Consider the following 18597-nt stretch of genomic DNA (forward strand, 5'->3'; position numbering starts at 1 on the left):
CGATCTTTTTGACAAAGCATCTGTATGAGAGACATACAGCTCTGTGGAGAACAGAACCCAGCTCAGCAGAGTGAAGGCCCTCAGGGGCCAGAACTTTCATTATGGAGTTCTCTCAACTGCTGTGTATGTTTGAAAATTTTTAGGATAAAGTGTTGGAAAAATAAGTAAATATGCATTAGTTTGATTTACAAAAAAAAAAAAAGGGAATCTGCACTGAAGCGCAAAGGACACTGGTTCACCCAATTATTGAGCCCGCACACCCTACAGCCCATGCTTTGCAACAAGAGAAGCCACCGAAATGAGAAGCCCGCGTACTTCAACAAAGAGCAGCCCCCGATTGCTGCAACCAAATAAAGACCATGAGCAGCAACAAAGACCCAGTGTGGCCAAAAATAAATTAATTTTAAAAAACAGACAAGAGAGCCATTATGAACCAGTGACATATGCTTGAACAAGAGTCATGAGGACTCCACTGAAAGATCCCAGAGTCTGTAAAATAAATTAAAATAAAAATGCTAGGTAAATATTCACATTTTGACAAGCACTACAGAAAGAACTAAGAGCCTCTTGATGAAAGTGAAAGAGGAGAGTGAAAACATTGGCTTAAAGCTCAACATTCAGAAAACAAAGATCATGGCATCCGGTCCCATCACTTCATGGCAAATAGATGGGGAAACAGTGGACACAGTGACTGACTTAATTTTTCTGGACTCCAAAATCACTGCAGATGGTGATTGCAGCCATGAAATTAAAAGACGCTTACTCCTTGGAAGGAAAGTTATGACTAACCTAGATAGCATATTAAAAAGCAAAGACATTACTTTGCCAAAAGTCCATCTAATCAAGGCTATGGTTTTTCCAGTGGTCATGTATGGATGTGAGAGTTGGACTGTGAAGAAAGCTGAGTGCTGAAGAATTGATGCTTTTGAACTGTGGTGTTGGAGAAGACTCTTGAGAATCCCTTGGACTGCAAGGAGAACCAACCAATCCATCCTAAAGGAGATCAGTCCTGGGTGTTCATTGGAAGGACTGATGTTGAAGCTGAAGCTCTAATACTTTGGCCACCTGATGCAAAGAACTGACTCATTTGAAAAGACCCTGATGCTGGGAAAGATTGAGGGCAGGAGGAGAAGGGGATGACAGAGGATGAGATGGTTGGATGGCATCACTGACTCAATGGACAGGGGTTTGGGTGAACTCCAGGAGCTGGTGATGGACAGGGAGGCCTGGCGTGCTGTGGTTCATGGGGTCGCAGAGTCAGACACAACTGAGCGGCTGAATTGAACAGTAAGAGCTCAACGCCTGTTGCATCTCACTGACTGCTCAACAGTTTTGTGAGTGAGAGATCATTATTGTCCTCATTTTAGAGTAAACTGAGGTTCAGTCACTTGCCCAGGGTCAATCCCATGGAACCCTGGTCACCTCCCTGAGCCTCACCTTCCTCCTGACAAAGGAGGCAAGATAGATAACTTCCTTGGCAAAGAGGAAGTGTTTAATTTAGAGGGGCGGCATGGGCATGTTGGAGAGAAACGGTGGGAGGCTAGGGGACCCAGATTAGAGTCCATCACCTCCCTCTGAGATCTGGAAGGGTCCCCTTCCCTCTCCCTCTGGGCCTCAGCTGCCCTCTCTGTGCCTGGAGAGGACTGGTACGGTGAACACTGAAGGTTCCTGCTTTAAAAGTTTTCAAAGGGCCATCCCACAAACAGGTCACCCACCACCTATGCGCCCTGGCAGGTGCTGCTGGTTCTCCCAGAGTAGGGTCAGAGGTCTGCAAGCTCTGTCTAAGCCCAGCTTCTGAGGTCATCTCCTGGCCCCCTCCCCTGACCACTCCGACCTTCTGTGCTCTGCTGTCTTCCCCCAGGGATTTTGCACCTTCTGTTCCCCCTGTCTGGAACACTCATCCCCCGCTATCCAGGTCTTCGCCTGGCTCACGCCTCCTTCAGGTCAAAGCTCACCACCTCTGAACCCAGTCTCTCACTATTTCACAATCCCGTTTCTTCTCTTCACAGTGCTTGTCGTTGGCTGAAATTAACCTAATTTTTATTTATTATTTATTTTTGAATTTTTATTTCATTTACTTTTTTATTGGAGTACAGAGTCCCAGGTGGCTAAGTGCTAAAGAATCTGCCTACCAATGCAGGAGACGTGGGTTTAATCCCTGGCTCGGGAAGATCCCCTGGAGGAGGAAATGGCAATCCATTCCAGTATTCTTACCTAGAAAATCCCCTGGACAGAGGACCCAGGCGGGCTACAGTCTGTGGCGCACAGTCACAGAGTTGGACGTGACTTAGCGATTGAGCACGCACGCATGGTTGATTTACAATGCTGTGTTAGTGTGAGGTGTACAGCAACACACCCCTGTAAATCAACCATGCGTGTGTGCTCGATCACTAAGTCACGTCCAACTCTGATTAGTTACACAAACACATGCCAGTTATACAGACACATCTACTCTTTTTTAGATTCTCTTCCCACATATGCATATACACATATCAGTTATACAGACACATGTTATCTATTCTTTTTTAGATTCTTTTCCCACATAGGTCATTACAGAATATTGAATAGTTTCCTGTACTATATAGTAGGTTTTTATTAGTCATCTATTTTATATATAGCAGTGTGTACATGGATGGACCTAGAGAGTGTCATACTGAGTGAAGTCAAAGAAAGATAAATTTCATATATCATTCATTTATATGTGAAGTCTAAAAAAAGGGCGCAGATGAACTTCTTTAGAAAACAGAAATGAAGTCACAGATGTAGAACAAATTTATGATTACCGGAGGGTAAGCGGGGTGAGGGGTAAGTTGGAAGGCTGGGATTGATGTATACACACTGCTGTATATAAAACCTAGTTTCACTCTGTGGTCTGTCCTTTGCATTAGAGGAGCCCCAGGAGGGAGGAGAGTGTGGTTCACTCCTGTATCTCCACCTAGAACTCTGCATGCCTACAGAAGATGCTTAAAAAAAAAAAGAGAGAATGATGCTGTCTCCTGCGGAATGGTTAGGTGGACTCCCCTGGTCCCACAGCTCTTAAACTTTCCTTCATCCTGTGCCACTGGGACTCTGTTTACATGACCATCTCCTCACACACTGGATGATCTTTGAAGGAAATACTAGACCAGGCTCATCTGTGAATTCCAGCACCCAGTCTTGGGCCGAGCAGGCAGCTGGGCTGAGGAAATGTTCACTGAATGAATGAACGAATGTTCTGCACCCATCTTCCCGCTTCCTGACTCTGCTTCCTCCTTTCTACAGACCAACAGGCGCCAAGAGGTCACACCCAGCTGACAAGAAAGGCCACTCCAGCATGAATTTCCTGAAGGAGGACAGTCCCCCCTTCCTCCAAAAGGAGCCACTCTAGACAGCGAGGTGACAAAGTGCGAGACCAGCCTTGCCTCTGTCACAGGAACCGTCTGGGGCCTGCCCAGCAAAGCCAGCAGGATGGGGGTCTCCTGTCCATCTCAGCCGCGCAAAGGAGAGCAAGCTGTGGGTCCAGGAGGCTGGCAGGCCTGCTCCGGAGCCCGAACGGGAGGCCTTGCACACTGAGCTCTGTCTGGCCGTGGGCCAGTGGGGAAATACTTGATTATTCAAATCATGTAGCCACTCAAGAGGAAACGATCTGCTTCCTCCAAAAGCACAAAGTGGGGCAGGCAGACCAGCCCAGGGACTTGGGTGCCAAAGGAGGAAACTGCAAAGTTCTTGCACAAACCAGCGCGCTGAGATTTCCCACCCCAGGCAGACTCCTGAAACCTGAGATGGAAACTCAGGAGGGTCAGGCCTGAGCCCTGGACAGAGGCTGGGGCCAGTCCCCCACTGAGGATTCGCAGTTAGCAGTAGCTTCAGCCAGGCCGATTGCCTGCCCTCCTCCTGACCCTGGTTCTGGAGACAGCAGGACCGCCCCACCGTGTCCCCCCACCCGTTGTTCCTGCCTTCACCCAGGAATCACACAGGGGTAGATAAACTCCACATGCTCAGCTCAGGTGGCCGGGGAGTATCCTGCGGTCTTTTCCTGCTTTTTGCTCATTTCTTGCCTTGCACCCGCTTCCCTGAGTTGGACTCCGGAAGAACCATCAGGTTCAAGAAGAGTTTATGCATCTGGCCTGCAGAGTTTTATCTAATATTTATTAAGTGATTAGGCGCCCACACTCCAGAGCCAAGCTGCCCAGGTTCGAATTCCGGCTTAACCACGTCTGAGCTGCATGACCGTGGGTAAGTCCCTTTCCTTTTCCACGCTTTTTTTCACCTGTAAAAACTGGGATCGGAGTACCTACTCTGTGGGAAGTTTAGGAGGATCAAGCGAGAGACTTCTCTGGCAGTCCAGAGGCTAGGACTCCACGCTCCCAATGCAGGGGGTCCATGTTCGATCCATGGTCAGGGAACTAGATCCCACATGCCACAACTAAGAGTTCACATGTCACATAACAAAGATCCCATGAGCCACAGCCAAAGAAATAAATAGTTTGTTTTTTTTTAAAGAGGACCAAATGAAAAAGGGTATGTAAAATACTTACTTAGCTGGCTATACGTGAGGGATTCGGCAAATGACAGCTCTTAGTATTACTAAACAAATTAAGATTGTTCGGAGGCTGGCCTGAATCTCTGCAGCAGACATCCTCAAGACAGACCTTTTTTCCGTCACCAGAGCCAAAACCAGTCAACTCAGAGCAGACTGAGAGGCAGAGCAGAAAGGCCCCAGGCTCCGGCTTAAAACGCCAGCCCCACCACTCATCAGCTCTGCAACCCTGGGCAGGTTACTTAACCACAATGAACCTGGTTTCTGCCTCTATGTACTACAAACCAGAGCAGCACCTCCCTCAGAACCGTCACGAATCTTCCCCATCAGGAAGGATGCTAAGCCCTGCTGCTGTCCACTGTGAGCAGTGCCCGGGGAATTACGGAGCTGACACGTGCCGGGACTGCCCCAGGCAGGGGTGAGGTGATAGCCTGGCTTCCTTTTCTGGAACTTCCATCCGGGCTCAGCCTTTGGATGTGATGTGGGGAAGCCTCCCCAGGAAATAGTCCACTCCGGGGACCATGTAATAGCAGTGCGGACCCTGACGAAGGCCTGCCAGCCAACAGCCAGGCCTGAACACAGGCGAAAGTGAACTGACCAGCAGGAAACTTCGATGAGCCTTTCCTTACAAAAGGAGGCAGCCAGACGCCGTAGCTGGAAGGCCAGGATGCACACACCAGGCTGCCATCACCCAGACAAACAAGCTCATTTCTGTTTCCTCTTCCGTGGGGTGGGGGTCATCACAATACTCACCCGCTAGGAGGATTAAAGGAGTTCCTACATCTAATGCACTTGGAGCAGAGTCTGCCCCCCAAGAGGCATGAGCTGACGCTGTTACAGTCATTCATGACCGCTTTCCCTTCTTCCACGAAGGCTTTCTCAGCTTTCCCAGCAGGCTCAGATTCCTCCTGCGGGCTTCAGCACAGGGCAGGATCCACGCCTGTTACACGGATGATGATCACAAGACCTACCATGTGCTCGGCACCCTGTTAAGCATTTTTTTTTTAATTTTTTTATTTCGACTGCACTGGGTCTCCGTTGCTGTGCACAGGCTTTCTCAACTGCGGTGAGCGAGGGCTACTGTTCATTGCAGCACGTGGGTTTCTCATCACCAAGGCTTCTCTTGTTGTAGAACACAGGCCTCTAGGAACACGGGCTTCAGCAGCTGTGGTGTCTAGGCTTCGCTGTTCCGCCACAAGGGGAATCTTCCCAGACCAGGGATCGAACCTGCGTCCCAGCATTGGCAGGTGGATTCTTATCCACTGCACCACCAGGGAAGTCCTGTGTTAAGCATTTTATATTCATGGAGATGTTTCTCAATCAGGGGGCAGAACGACCCCTGGACTCTCCTACTACTTATGACCATAGGCTTCAGGGCGGGGCATTCTGTGCTATGGAAAGAGCTTTGGGGAAAGTGGTCACCATGTTCCATAGACTGGAATACATGTGTCCTGGAAGGTATGAAAATATTTACACTTGGTACTGACTATGTGACCTAGGAGACATTACTTACATTTTTTGGAGCTCAGCTGTGAGGATAAGTGAATATATATAAGTAATGCACTTAATACAGAGCCTGATTCATGACTTATTTAAAGCAAACACCTATTGATGTATGTGTCAATCACTCCTCCGAGTACCTCTCATAGACATGTGGGGAAACTGAGGCACAGAGGCATTATAAGGTCTTTGTTCCTAAGGGATGTTATTCTCTGCAAGAATTCACTCACTCATTCACCATATATGTATTAAGTGCACACAGGATGCTTGGTACAGACATTATAGTACATACGGTACATATAATAGATTCAGCAAATGATGGCTGTTCCTGGCTGAGGTTATTTGGCACTGAGGGTACATCTGTGAACAAGTTGGACAAGAGGACTGGTCAGAGGTGTGACGCTGGGGAAACTCACACCTGACTAAGGTCTGAGCCACCAATAGGGAAACTGGCTCGTCCTGCTGCCAATCATTGACAAATCACTGATGACTATGAGCTGATGTCAGTCATAAAAAAAGAAGATGCAGACATGGGAAGGGCAGCCAGGCTTAGCCTGGAGTAGCTCAGGTGTCAAACCCAGCAGGACAGCATTTCCAGCTTTCCCCATGCGAACCAAGCCTGCCTGGGTTGTGGAAGTCCCTGCCAGGTGGGGCAGCCTTTCAATACATGAACGTCACTGGACACTTGCTGGAGGCAGGTACACTGTTAGACACTGGGATTCACGAATGACTCAGATGGGGTTCCTGCCCTCCAGAAACTCACACAGGACCAGACACTACGAGGATGATCAGTTTACAAAGGGCTGAAGATTTCCAAGCAAGATCTAGAAAAGCTGTGATGGTGCCAACCGGTGACACAGGCAGGGAGGACACGGCAGAGGCGGGCACACAGGTGCAAAGGCAAAGATGTGACAGGGCGGGCCACACCTGGGGAAAGAGCATGAGCCTGGGATCCCGGCCTGAGGCGAGGGCTGGTTCTGCCGTCTGTTCCACCTGAGCCTGCTTCCCTTCTGCAGATGAAGATAATACTTTATCCAGCTGTTTCCAGGATTCACTGGGTTCATGAATAAGAAAGAGCTTTAAAAGAGGAAAACATCTGAGAGCCTGGATACTGAGGTGGGGGAGAATCAAAGTGACTCATCCATGGTCCAAAGGCTGATTAAAACAGGAACTCATTTTGGTTCATGCAGGATACAGAGTGGGTAACTCAGCCCGACCTCAGCTGCAACACACCCATGTTCCCACCCCTCACCCCAGGCTCCCCTGGGCCGTCCCGGGACCCAGGGGTGACCCCAGACCCAATTTTCTAACCAAACATGGAGATGCCACTTGCCGCGCTCCTCCCGTATGTAGACGATGGCTCTGCAGGTAGTAGAGCACTTTCCACAGGTGAAGGAACGTCATAGGCATGAAGGACAGATGGCGATGGTGAGTAAGGAGGAGTCAGTACGGAGACTAAGCAGGGAGGGGAGACAGCTAAGGGTTGCATGGACGGGCAAACCCCAATCTCAGCAACTCCACTGGTTCACCAGCCGAGGAAACGCAGGCATGGTGTTTCACTTTTGAGTCATTTCCCTCCCTTGAAAAGTGGGCTGTTAGAAGGATTAAAAGCACGAATGTATAGAAGCATTTAGCTGAGTGGCTTGGTGCCTAACAGATACTCAGTAAATGTTAATAACTCATCATTACTATTCTACTACTACAGATATTATTATGGAGGGTGGGGGAAGCGGTGAGTGGAACTCTTTCCAAGAGGGATCTGAAACCAGCCTCTTTCTTCTCAGTCTTAACAAGCCTGGGTTGTGACCAGCCTCAGAAGCCCACCGCCACCCCCCACCTTCTCTGAGGAATGGACAGGGACACAGCCGGGTGCTCCTCGGCAGGTCTCCACCCCACACCCGAGGCGAGTTCTGGGGCGGTCTAGCTCAGGGTTCCTCCAGCTTTCCCAGACCAGGAAAGAAAGATTCAAGAGCATAGCGACCAAGGCACCACCCTGGGCCTGTCCCTTCTCGTCGCTGTTCACACAATGCCTAAGTCGAATTTGGTTCAGGATGTCTTTCCATTTGGTGTGTGCCAACTCTATTGAGTGAATAATGGCTGCCTGGATGACTGCATTTAGAAGGGACCTGAGGTTTAGAAGGAAAGAGAACAGTGGTTGATTAGTAACGTCTGACATGTATAACACAGGAGAAGGTGCGGTATGCATGCCAACTATTTGGCCACACATGAACTAGAAAAGGGAGAAGGCAATGGCACCCCACTCCAGTACTGTTGCCCGGAAAGTCCCATGGATGGAGGAGCCTGGTAGGCTGCAGTCCATGGGGTCGCTAAGAGTCAGACATGACCAAGCGACTTCACTTTCACTTTCCACTTTCATGCATTGGAGAAGGCAATGGCAACCCACTCCAGTACTCTTGCCTGGAAAATCCCATGGATGGAGGAGCCTGGTTGGCTGCAGTCCATGGGGTCGCTAAAAGTCAGACTCGACTGAGCGACTTCACTCTCACTTTTCACTTGCCTGCATTGGAGAAGGAAATGGCAACCCACTCCAGTGTTCTTGCCTGGAGAATCCCATGGATGGGGAAGCCTGGTAGGCTGCAGTCCATGGGGTCGCATGGAGTCAGACACGACTAAAGTGACTTAGCAGCAGCAGAACTAGAAAAGTCCTAACACTGACTCCCTGGAACAAGCCACAGTTGTCAGGCAGGGTAACCAAAAGCCAAGGAGGGGAAGGGACTTGCCCAAGGTCACATAGCTTGCAATGGCAGGGCTGGGATTTGAACACAGGCCCCTCTGGTTTTTTGAGGATGCTGCCTGCTAGGGTCATCGTGTCCTTCCTCTTGACTACAAGAGGGGATGTCCAGGCCAAAGCCCATTGTTTGGGAGAACAGAAGCCACTGCCCAACCAGGATTGTGCCTATGCTGGGTCCCCTCCCTCTGACACGGCCCACCCCAAATGACTCTGCAAACCCCAGAGACAGATGGTTCTACTGAAAACAGATATATACAGCAAGGGCTTGTATCCAGACAAAAATCTGAATCCAGACGCTAATCTGACAGAAGGCATGAGACCTAAATTTGAGTCTCATCGCCACTTTCTAGCTATATGACCTTGAGAAAGTTACTCAGCTTCTCTGAGCTCAAATTTTCGCCTCTATAAAACAGAGAGGATAACAAGTTAAATAAGTTCATTAAAAGTGATTTGCTCAGTTCCTGACAGAGTTAAGACCTTAAACTGGGGGTCCTCAACCTCCAGGATCTAATGCCTGATGATCTGAGAGGCAGCTGATATAACAATAATACAAATAAAGTGCACAATACATGTAACGCACATGAGTCATCTGGAAACCATCACCACCACCCCTCCCATCCTGCCATCCGCGGAAAAATTGTCTTCCACGAAACCAGTCCCTGGTGCCAAAAATGTTGGAACCACTGCCTTAAATGTTAGTTGGAAGGATGAGGTCAAGGGGAAAAATTAAAACACACAGCATTTTCACAAAAGTGAACTCAAGTGATGAAGGTGAGAGCTCAGATAAGCTGTTCAGAGGAATCTATTGATCTCTGATTATCTTGCTAGGCTAGCTAAAGCTGAAATATGAATTACCAGATTTGATGATTTCAAAACAAGGAACCAAACTCTTCTAGGAAGATAGATTGTGTCATTCATACCACAAAGAAGGAAGCAGCCTTGAGTGGGTGGATTGGCAATGGTAGGAGATGAATGTGTGTATTTCCCACTTCCCAGCGGGGTGATTCCGTGCCTCAGCTTCCTCATCTGTAAAGTGGGAATAATTGCACCTGCCACCCAGGGCTGCTGTTTAGATAAATGAGCGGTTCCAGGAGACGCGCTGAGTGCCACCGGGCATGGCAGTGTTAGCGGGTGTGTTTGTGGGTGGCAGAGGGGAGCGAGCTGAATTAGGCAGGAAAGACAGGGCAGCTATCGAGGTGCTAAGAAGGAGTGAAGGGAGGGGGGTCTCAGAGTCAGCTGACACACTTTCTAACCAAAACGGTGGCAGGTGAGAAAGTTATTAACTCCTGTATTTAAGAGGCCGGTGGAGGAAGAAAGAGATGAATGATGCTCGGAGAGGCCGCGCCTGATGCAGCTGAGTGACAGTCAGCCTAGAGGACCAACCCAACAGTGACCTGACCGCCTCAACCTGAGAGCCGCCGGTGTCCACGCTGCTGTTCTGTGGACAAAGTGAAAGGTCCCTCAGAGCAGGCAAGAACTTGACTTAACAGAAAGTCACGTGGCAGACCCTTCTAAAGGTGGGACTTACTTGTTTTCAGATAAAAGCCACCTAAACACTTTTTTTTAAAGAACATCAAATGTTTCCTGGGCTTTGCCTGGCAGCTTGCAGACCCGGCTGGGTGAAATTCATCCACTTGAATCACAGACTGAGATCTGGGAGGATGAGAATGCTTCTCTCGAATGAGCCTGGGGGTCAGCACCTCATCACAGGGTCGCTAAGGAAACAGCCTTTGTTGCCCCTCCCCTCTCTCCCTTGCCAGGTCAGGGCAGGGTGACCGAGCCACCAAGGGGAGGGATTTGGACCTAAGATATCCTTTTGGAGCCTCAACTGCAAAACAGCAGGGTGTGAGGGCCAGGGGAGGTTCAAGGATGATGGGGAAATTGCATGGTACCCAGCGGGTACTCACAAAAATGCTACTTCCCACTCAAGGTCATTCCTGAACTCCTCTGCGGGTGCAAGGACCAGGGGCCCTGTGGCTGCTATCAGGAATCAGGGCTCTCCCCGTTCACCTCGTAACCCCCAGAGCAGTTTGCTTGTGGAGACCTTCTAGAATCTCAGCTGCCTCCAGAGTCTTTCATGCTGAGTCGCTAAGTTGTGTCCAACTCCTTGCAACCCCAGGCTCCTCTGTCCATGGGATTTTCCCGGGCAAGAATACTGGCATGGATTGCCATTTCCTTCTCCAGGGGATCTTCCTGACCCAGGGATCGAACCCACATCTCCTGCATTGGCAGGCGGGTTCTTTATCACTGAGCCACCAGGGAAGCCCTCCAGAGGGTTTACCAGGAGCTTTAACCATGAGACTTCACGGCTTTCCTCACAGTCGAGCTCAGACATGGCGATCTGGAGATCTGTGCTGCAGCTGTTATGCTGCCTGTTACTCATGGGCCTCAGCCCCTGGAGAAGGGAATGGCAACCCACTGCAGTATTCTTGCCTAGAAAATCCTATGGACAGAGGAGCCTGGTAGGCTACAGTCCATGGGGAGGAGACTGTAGCCTACCAGGCTCCACTGTCCATGGGATCGCAAGGAGTCAGACACAACTGAGCAACTTCACTTCACTTTAGGCCCCCAGAAAAGGGGAAAAAGCAGACCACTGTGGCTTCAGAGTGCAGGATGGTGCTTCCTGTCTGTGAAGCATCACCAGTGCACAGGGCTGTTGGGAGCACTAGATGTCAAGGGAGTCCCTTCCCTAAGGGGGCTGCGGAATCTCTAGTCTGAAGCACCCAGGGCTGCCTATCCCCAAGAGGGTGGACCCCAGGCCCAGCTCCCTAGCTCCCTAAAGACCGACAGGCTGATGCTTGGTCAGCCCCCGAACTCTCGAGCCCTTAGCCCCTTCCCGGGCCAGCAAAGCAGGAAGAGAGCACCCTCGTCCTGGCTGACATGTTCCAGAGATGCTGCCAGGCCCCAGAAGAGGGGCTGGGGTCTGTTATGCCCCACATTACGGCCAGCTCGAGCCACACGCACCTAGCTCAGAAACTGCAGACTCAGAAGGCAGGCCGGGAATGGCAACGAGACGAAGGGGCTGGGTGTGAGAGCAGGGTGCAGAGGGGACTGTGGTCAAGAGGACAGACCGGCTGTTGATCGGCTCCAGCCACCGCGGCCGGGCGGGATGCAGCCCAGCGTGGCCACATCTTTTGATCTTCCCAGAGAAACCAGAACCCTTAGTTTTATGTAAAACGAAATCACTTGTTTTCACAACACCAACAACTAAATCCAAGTTTTAAATCACTGCAGGAGTCAACAATTCCCCTACCCCCACCCCCTGCTGCCCCAGGAGGGCAGTTTGCGACTGACCTACCATAACTTCAGCCACAGATGTTTGAGGACCAACTCAAATTAAATCAGACCCACGCCAAGTCTTAGGGATGTCCCAAATCCCCAGCTCATGCCCTTCGGGCATCCTGGGATACAGACACGGACCCTGAGGCTCAGAGAGGGCAAGTGACTTGCCCAAGGTCACACAAGCAGGGTAGCACCAGTTCAACGGCTTAACCTCTGTCCTGAGTTGCAGATTTTTCCCACCAACTCACACCATCTGTATCCTTAACAATTCTTTTTTTTTTTTTTTAACATTTCAATAATTTTATATTCCAAATATGTCATTATTTTTTGAAGAGTCTTTATGTTGAAATTCCTCATATTTAATCCATTATTAAAATGTAAAACTATATTAACAAAATTTGTTTAAAATTTTATATATTTGAAGACTCTAAGATCTCCTTATTTTTGTCCCTCAGACCAGAGACATTTTTAGTGGTAATATTTTTTAGTATCTTTTCTGTATCACCTACTATCTACCCATCAAACATGTTCGTTGCTTCCTCTAAACTGTCTCCCTGCCCCTCATTTTACCAGCAATTCTTTCTTTTAAAAAATAGATATATATTGAAGATATGCCATGGAAATGATACACACCAAAATCAAGACAGTGGATACTTTTCAGAAAGGTCATGGGAGACCCTGGGCAAGCCCTTATTCTCTCTGGACGTCAGTCTCCCTGGTCTGCAAAGTAGCCAGTTGACAGAAGCAGCCTTTAAATGCCTTCCAACTCTGAAATTCTAGGCATCTATGAGGTCTCTTCTGCAGCCAGTACTTTGTGGCCTCAGATGAACATAAAATAGTAATAATAATAATAATGGGGAGGACAAGTCCACGGTAGCCGGGAAGGAACACTACAATTTTTAGTGAAACTTGACTCTTAGTTACTGGAATTCAGAAAGAACGATGTAAATACCCAGGCAGTTTAACCACCATCCAACAGTTAAACAAAAACACATCTGGTTTGACTTCATTTTCCTCAACTCCTCCCCAGCTCCTGCACCCCCACCCTCGTCTCGATTTTACCCCTTAATTTGAGAAGTCAAATTAAATGCAAACAATTGATTTCATGCCACAGCGAGGCTGAGAATTCCAGCATGGAAAACTTTAAGCATGATGTTTTTCTGGGAGCAATTAGGAAATGTTGGGGGATGGCATGAGGGGGTGGAAAAATAGGAAGACTATTCTTGAATGTTCTTTGGACACCAAGCATCAGAGAAGAGTTGCTGGATGCCCACTAGGAACCCAGCACTTAGAGAGGTCAAGTGAGTTGCCTCAGGTCACACAGCTAGGATTGGAACCCAAGGTGCTGATCCTAAAGCCATTCTGTGCCTCCTGTCGAGGCCTTTGTAACCTACACAGGGCCTTCCCTCTGGCCCTCATGAATCACCTGGTAGCGGCCAGAAATGTCTCACAGAGAATATTAACTCCTCAACAACAACCCCGAACAGTGGTCATTTCCAACTGAGCCATTCAATGGTGAAAAACCATTATAATCTTGCCAACCCTTCACAACTTTGCAAACTATATATTATTAACCCATATGACAGATGATTTCCTCACCTAAGGCTCAAAGAGGGAAAGAAACTTGTCTGGAGTCATACAGCAGTGCTGGGAATGAACCTCCAATCTACTGCCCACAGCTGCCCTCTAAAAGCAATCCTGTGGACTGTAGCCTGCCAGGCTTCTCTATCCATGGGATTCTCCAGGCAAGAATACTGGAGTGGGTTGCCATACCCTCCTCCAGGGGATCTTCCTGGCCCAGGGATGGAGCCCACGTCTCTGATGTCTCCTGCATTGGAAGGCGGGTTCTTTACCACTAGCGCCACCTGGGAAGCCCTCAAAAAACTAAGGACATCTCTAAAAAAAAAAAACCAAAAATACACACTGTTCAGCCTAGCTCCAGCCTGCGGAGGACGAGGACCACGACGTAGCACTGGAAAGCTGAGTTTGCATTCCTGTGGCCACACGGAGATTTTGAGAGCTGGTCCTCAGCCCAGCTTGCTCACTCTCCCCGTAATGTTCTCTTCAAGCTCTGAGTTTTGTATTAATAACTCCAGCTGGACCTATTCAAAGTGAGCACTCTGAGCTGTGCCACTGGATCCTACCCCTGGATTAGGAGGCCTCATCCCCAAAGACGTATACAATACCAAGATCACTGGAGCTGGTCCCCAGGGCTCCAGCCCCAGCTCCCCAGGTAGCATCTCTTGTTCTTGAACAAGTCACCTCCCTTCTGCAGGACGGGTTTCTTCATCTGTAGGACTGCATCCAGTTTGCAGGGTTGGTTGGGTATGTAACAACAGGTAGGGCTTGAGTATGGTTTCACCTCATTTCAAAGCTGGGACACATCCAGGCCGAAGGGACTGTGGCGGTTAACAGTCCCAGGCCTGTTCCAAGCACGGAGCTCCAGGCTCCTGGCCAAGGCTGAGACTAGGATGACAGGAGGTGGCATCTGACTGTGAGCAAGGCAGACACCGTGCCACTCGACAACACAACCCATCGGGGAATGGGCAGGGGCTAGGTGGTGGGTGACAGGTTTCCAGGGTTCGGGGCAAGACAAAACCCTACACCCCACCTCAAGTTTGCATTTTCCATTGAGATTAGAGCTGATGAGAGCCAAAATTTTCTTAAACACACAGGCATCAGCTCAACACTTTGCATACGTTAATCATACTATTTACTAATCCCAGCTAAAAGGAGGAAACTGGGGCAGGACAGGCAACAGAATTTGTCCCAGGTCACACAGCTAGGTTGCCTTTTTCTATTAGTGAAAACGAAAGGTTGGCTGATCCCTTTTACCCATGTTACTGCCTGTTAATCTCCTTGCTTGTGAATTGCTTGATTCCTTTTCTAAAGTGTCAGTTGCAGAGCCTGAAAAAGTTCTGTTATACAAGTGTGCAGATGTCTGTGTAATTTATCGCTGCATTCCCAGCACCTAGAACAGGGTTTGGGGCATTAATAAATGTTTGTTGAATGGAGACGGCGTTCTGTTTCTGCCCTCAGTTCATTTTTATTGCTCACAAAAGTCTTATGAGAGAGGTACACTCCCTTATCTTACAGGTGGGGTCACAGATACAGACAGGGGCCATCACTGAAGCCTCTATCTCACTCCAGGGGCTGGGAAGTTGGGAAGCCTCGTCCAAGAACCTTTTCTGCTTATGGAGTTCAGATGTATGAAGTTCAGGAAGAGAAAAGGAGACACAGAGACAAGAGTGGAGAGGAGAGGACAGACAAGAGTGGGAGGTGAGGGGAGACAAGAGTGGGCAGGGAGTAGAGAGTAGGGTGGGGAAGACACCCTGGGGAGGTCTAAAGATTGGAAGACAGGTCTAGGGCGTGGGGGGAGGCAAGACTGAACATCAGAAGAGTCAGAAGGAGGAACCAAGATCAGCCCCTCATCTCTTGGGTTTGTGTAGAAGTAGCAGAGGGATAAGGTTGTAGGTTTAGAGTCTGGCTTCAAATCCTGGCCTCAGACTTGCTTAACTTCTTCAGGCCTCAGTTTCCCTGTTTGTAAAGGAGATGATGCATGTCAAGTGTTGGAGCCTGGCACGCAGTAGGTGTTCAACAAACGGTTGCTGTCAACTTTGCAGGTGTGGGAGCCCACCCCCTGCCTACCAGGGAAGCCGCGCCCACCTGGAAGTCTTTTCCTTTCCGACAGCCCAGAGGTCCTTTCTGGCCTGAGAACGGCCCGGTCTTGAGATCTCCTCCTCCACCCACAAGCTGCTGTAAAGACCCCTCCCCCAGCCCCATTTTGCATTGAAAAAGGGTCTGAAGAGACAATGCGGGGGAAGGCTGGAGCTCCGCTCAGCTACCCGCCCCACCATTGTGACCAGGCTTTTAACCTTTTCTTAATCAAGAATTGCAGGAACCCACCCCGGGCCAGCCGCTCACCTGCCTACGCCCAGAGATGGATCGCAGCAAACTCCCTCAGCTTCGGGGGCTTCCAGAGCTCGGCCCCAAGGCCGCTGCGCCCCCCGCCCCACGGCTACAACTTCCAAACAGACTCCAACACGCCGGATGCCCGTCCCCCCGCCCCCCTCCCCGCCCCCTCCCCGCCCCCCTGCGACTCCCGGACCCAAGTGCCTTCCTCTCTGTACTGTTCCCAGCTCCGGCCCAAACTACTTTTGGAGCCCACCCAGGCAGACCAGCCCCCTCCCCTGGCGGCTGTGCCAAGATCTCGAGACGGCTAGATGGCTGGCACTTCTGCGGTGGGCAACCCGAGTCTCTTGATCGCGGACCAAGGGGGCGCCGCAGAAGCCGCTCAGCCACTGGGCACCGGGAGGCGGTGCCGAGACCGAAGATGGGGGTCTCAGGCAGCGGCAGGGAGACCGCAGGGCTGCAGCGGCCGACTCGAGCGCAGTCAGCCCGCCTCGCCGGCTCCGCTGGGGCCACGTCCACTTTCTGGGCCCGCCCAGTGCGCCCGCCGCGGATGCGCGCGAGCGCGGGAGCGGGACAGGTGGCTGGAGGTTCCGAATGGGCTGCCTTGGGCGGTGTTGAGGGGCGCGCGGAGGTCCCGGCCCGGCCCCTGATGTCCAGCCTCGCCGCCCTCTCCCGGCGAGGGGAGGATGAGGAAAGGGGGCCTGGGACGCTCCACATCCCGGGGGTCCTGGAGAGCCAGGAACCAGCGTCGAGTCTTTACCTGCGCAGAGTTCGTGGGCGAAGGTCTGTCCCGGCGCAAGGGACGCGGGGTCGGTGCTCTGGGAGCGCGGACGCGGAGGGGCGGGAGCGCGACGCTGCCCCGGCCAAGTCCCCCGCGGGCTTATAAAGGCGATCGCGGGGCTCGCGCGCGGCCGGGGCAGCCCTCCCCGGCCCCCGCCCCCGCCTCCGCCCCCGCCCCCGGCCCGCCCCCGGCCCGGGCCCTGCCGGCCGGTCGCGCCGCGCGGCCAGCGCGCCGCCTGCCGGGCAGCGGGGCGCCCTCCGTCTTCCTGAGCCCCGGCTCGGCTCCCGCCCTTGCGCCGGGTTGGGGCGGGCGCTTCCCAGCGAGGCCACGCTCTGTCCTTTCTCTCCGCGAGCTCCGGCTCTGATTCCGTCTCTTTGGATTTGTCCTTATCCTTGGCTCCAACTTCCTGCTGTGTCTCTTCGTGGCTGTGTCTTTCGCGCCCTCGGACTTGTCTGCCTCTCTGTCTGACAACCCACCTGGCTCTGTTTGGGACCTCTGTCTCTCCCCATCTCTGTGCACGTGTCTTTCGGCCGCTGTCCACCCGTGTGTGTGACTCTCCTCCCTGTCCCATCCCGCCTTCCCACTCCAACCAGACCACTGGCCTGGCCCTTTCTCCGCTGGCCTTGGACTCTCTCCTCTGTTCAGCAGAGGAAGCGGAGGGATACCTCGGAGGGGGTGGCTCGGGGCGGGGAGCCCCCTCTCCTAGACGACGACTATTCCCTCTTTGTCCTTAGAGCCAGCCAGGGTTCCTGCTACTGCATCCCCTCCAGAGGTGAGGACCTGCCTCCCCGGTGACTAGAGGAGGAAGCCCACACTTTCCACCAGGTGGAATCAGACAGCCCAGGTTCAAAACTCCACCCTGGTGACCTTGGGCAAATCACTTGAGCCCTGTGGCCTGGCCGGCCCCTTAACCCGCAGAGGTCAGCTCCCCCAGCTGCCCGAATCACTTGCTGTTGTTGTTGCTGTTCGGGTGCTAAGGTGCTAAGTTGTGTCCGACTCTTTGGGATTCCATGGACTGCAGGACACCAGGCTCCTCTGTCCTCCGCTATCTCCACTGTCATATTCTGAGAGACAGACTAATATGAGACAGTGGTTGAAAAGTGCACAGGAAACTAAAAGCCCTCAAAGATAAAGGGAGGCAGGGCAGGACTGGAGGAGACTGAGGCCTGAGCAGAGAAGCTGTCAGTACTGGCAGAACCAGTTGTTGAGTCACTAAGTTGGGTCGGAGTCACTGAGACCCCATGGTCTGCAGCACACCAGGCTCCTCTGTCCATGGGATTGTCCAGGCAGGAATATTGGAGTGAATTGCCATTTCTTCTCCAGCAGATCTTCTTGACCCAGGGATCAAACCCGTTGGCAGGCGGATTCTTTACCATCTGAGGCACCAGGAAAGTCCTGGCCCAGAATTCTCTATCTTACCTAGGACATGCCGACCTTGGGCCAGTCATCTTGCATGCATTTTCTCCCAACAACCCCATTTTAGAGAGGAGAAAACAGAGGCCCAGACAGAGCATGAAGACAGCTTGTCAGTATACTGGAACCAGAACTGGGGACTAGCACCAAAGACCAAGAGTGTCTTTGTATTTTTCTTTTTTCTTGTATTTTTAGCAACTGATATTGCTTCTTTATTTATAGGAGTGATATGAAGCGTCCTTCCTGACATAAGTTTGTTTTTAGAAAGTGAATCAAAACATTGATTAAATATTATTTATGTATTCAATGAGTTAGATTATTATGGCAAAAATCATGGAGATGGTCAATGAATCAAGTTTGGGAAACAACACTTTTGCACGAGAAATGGTGAGTGAAGGCATCCAGAACGGAGTCTCCAACCTTGGAGGGGTTCTGTAA

At 51.0% G+C, this 18597-nt stretch overlaps 1 protein-coding gene across 3 annotated transcripts in view; it reads right to left on the minus strand.

Moving 5' to 3' along the window:
- ALPL (alkaline phosphatase, biomineralization associated) overlaps positions 1-18597 on the minus strand; it is an 86489-nt gene that overhangs the window by 46808 nt on the left and 21084 nt on the right. Inside the window, exon 1 of one of the 3 annotated variants that reach the window (XM_019982017.2) lies at positions 16726-16882. The exons of 1 other annotated variant lie outside the window; for it this stretch is intronic. The gene's annotated coding sequence lies outside the window, so the exon portion shown is untranslated. Of the gene's footprint in view, positions 1-15977; positions 15999-16725; positions 16883-18597 lie in introns of those variants that run through there. One more of the 3 variants, XM_070777311.1, reaches the window with a different exon arrangement.

The sequence above is a fragment of the Bos indicus genome, chromosome 2 (assembly GCF_029378745.1).
Source record: "Bos indicus isolate NIAB-ARS_2022 breed Sahiwal x Tharparkar chromosome 2, NIAB-ARS_B.indTharparkar_mat_pri_1.0, whole genome shotgun sequence".
NCBI classification, from domain to species: Eukaryota; Metazoa; Chordata; class Mammalia; order Artiodactyla; family Bovidae; genus Bos; species Bos indicus.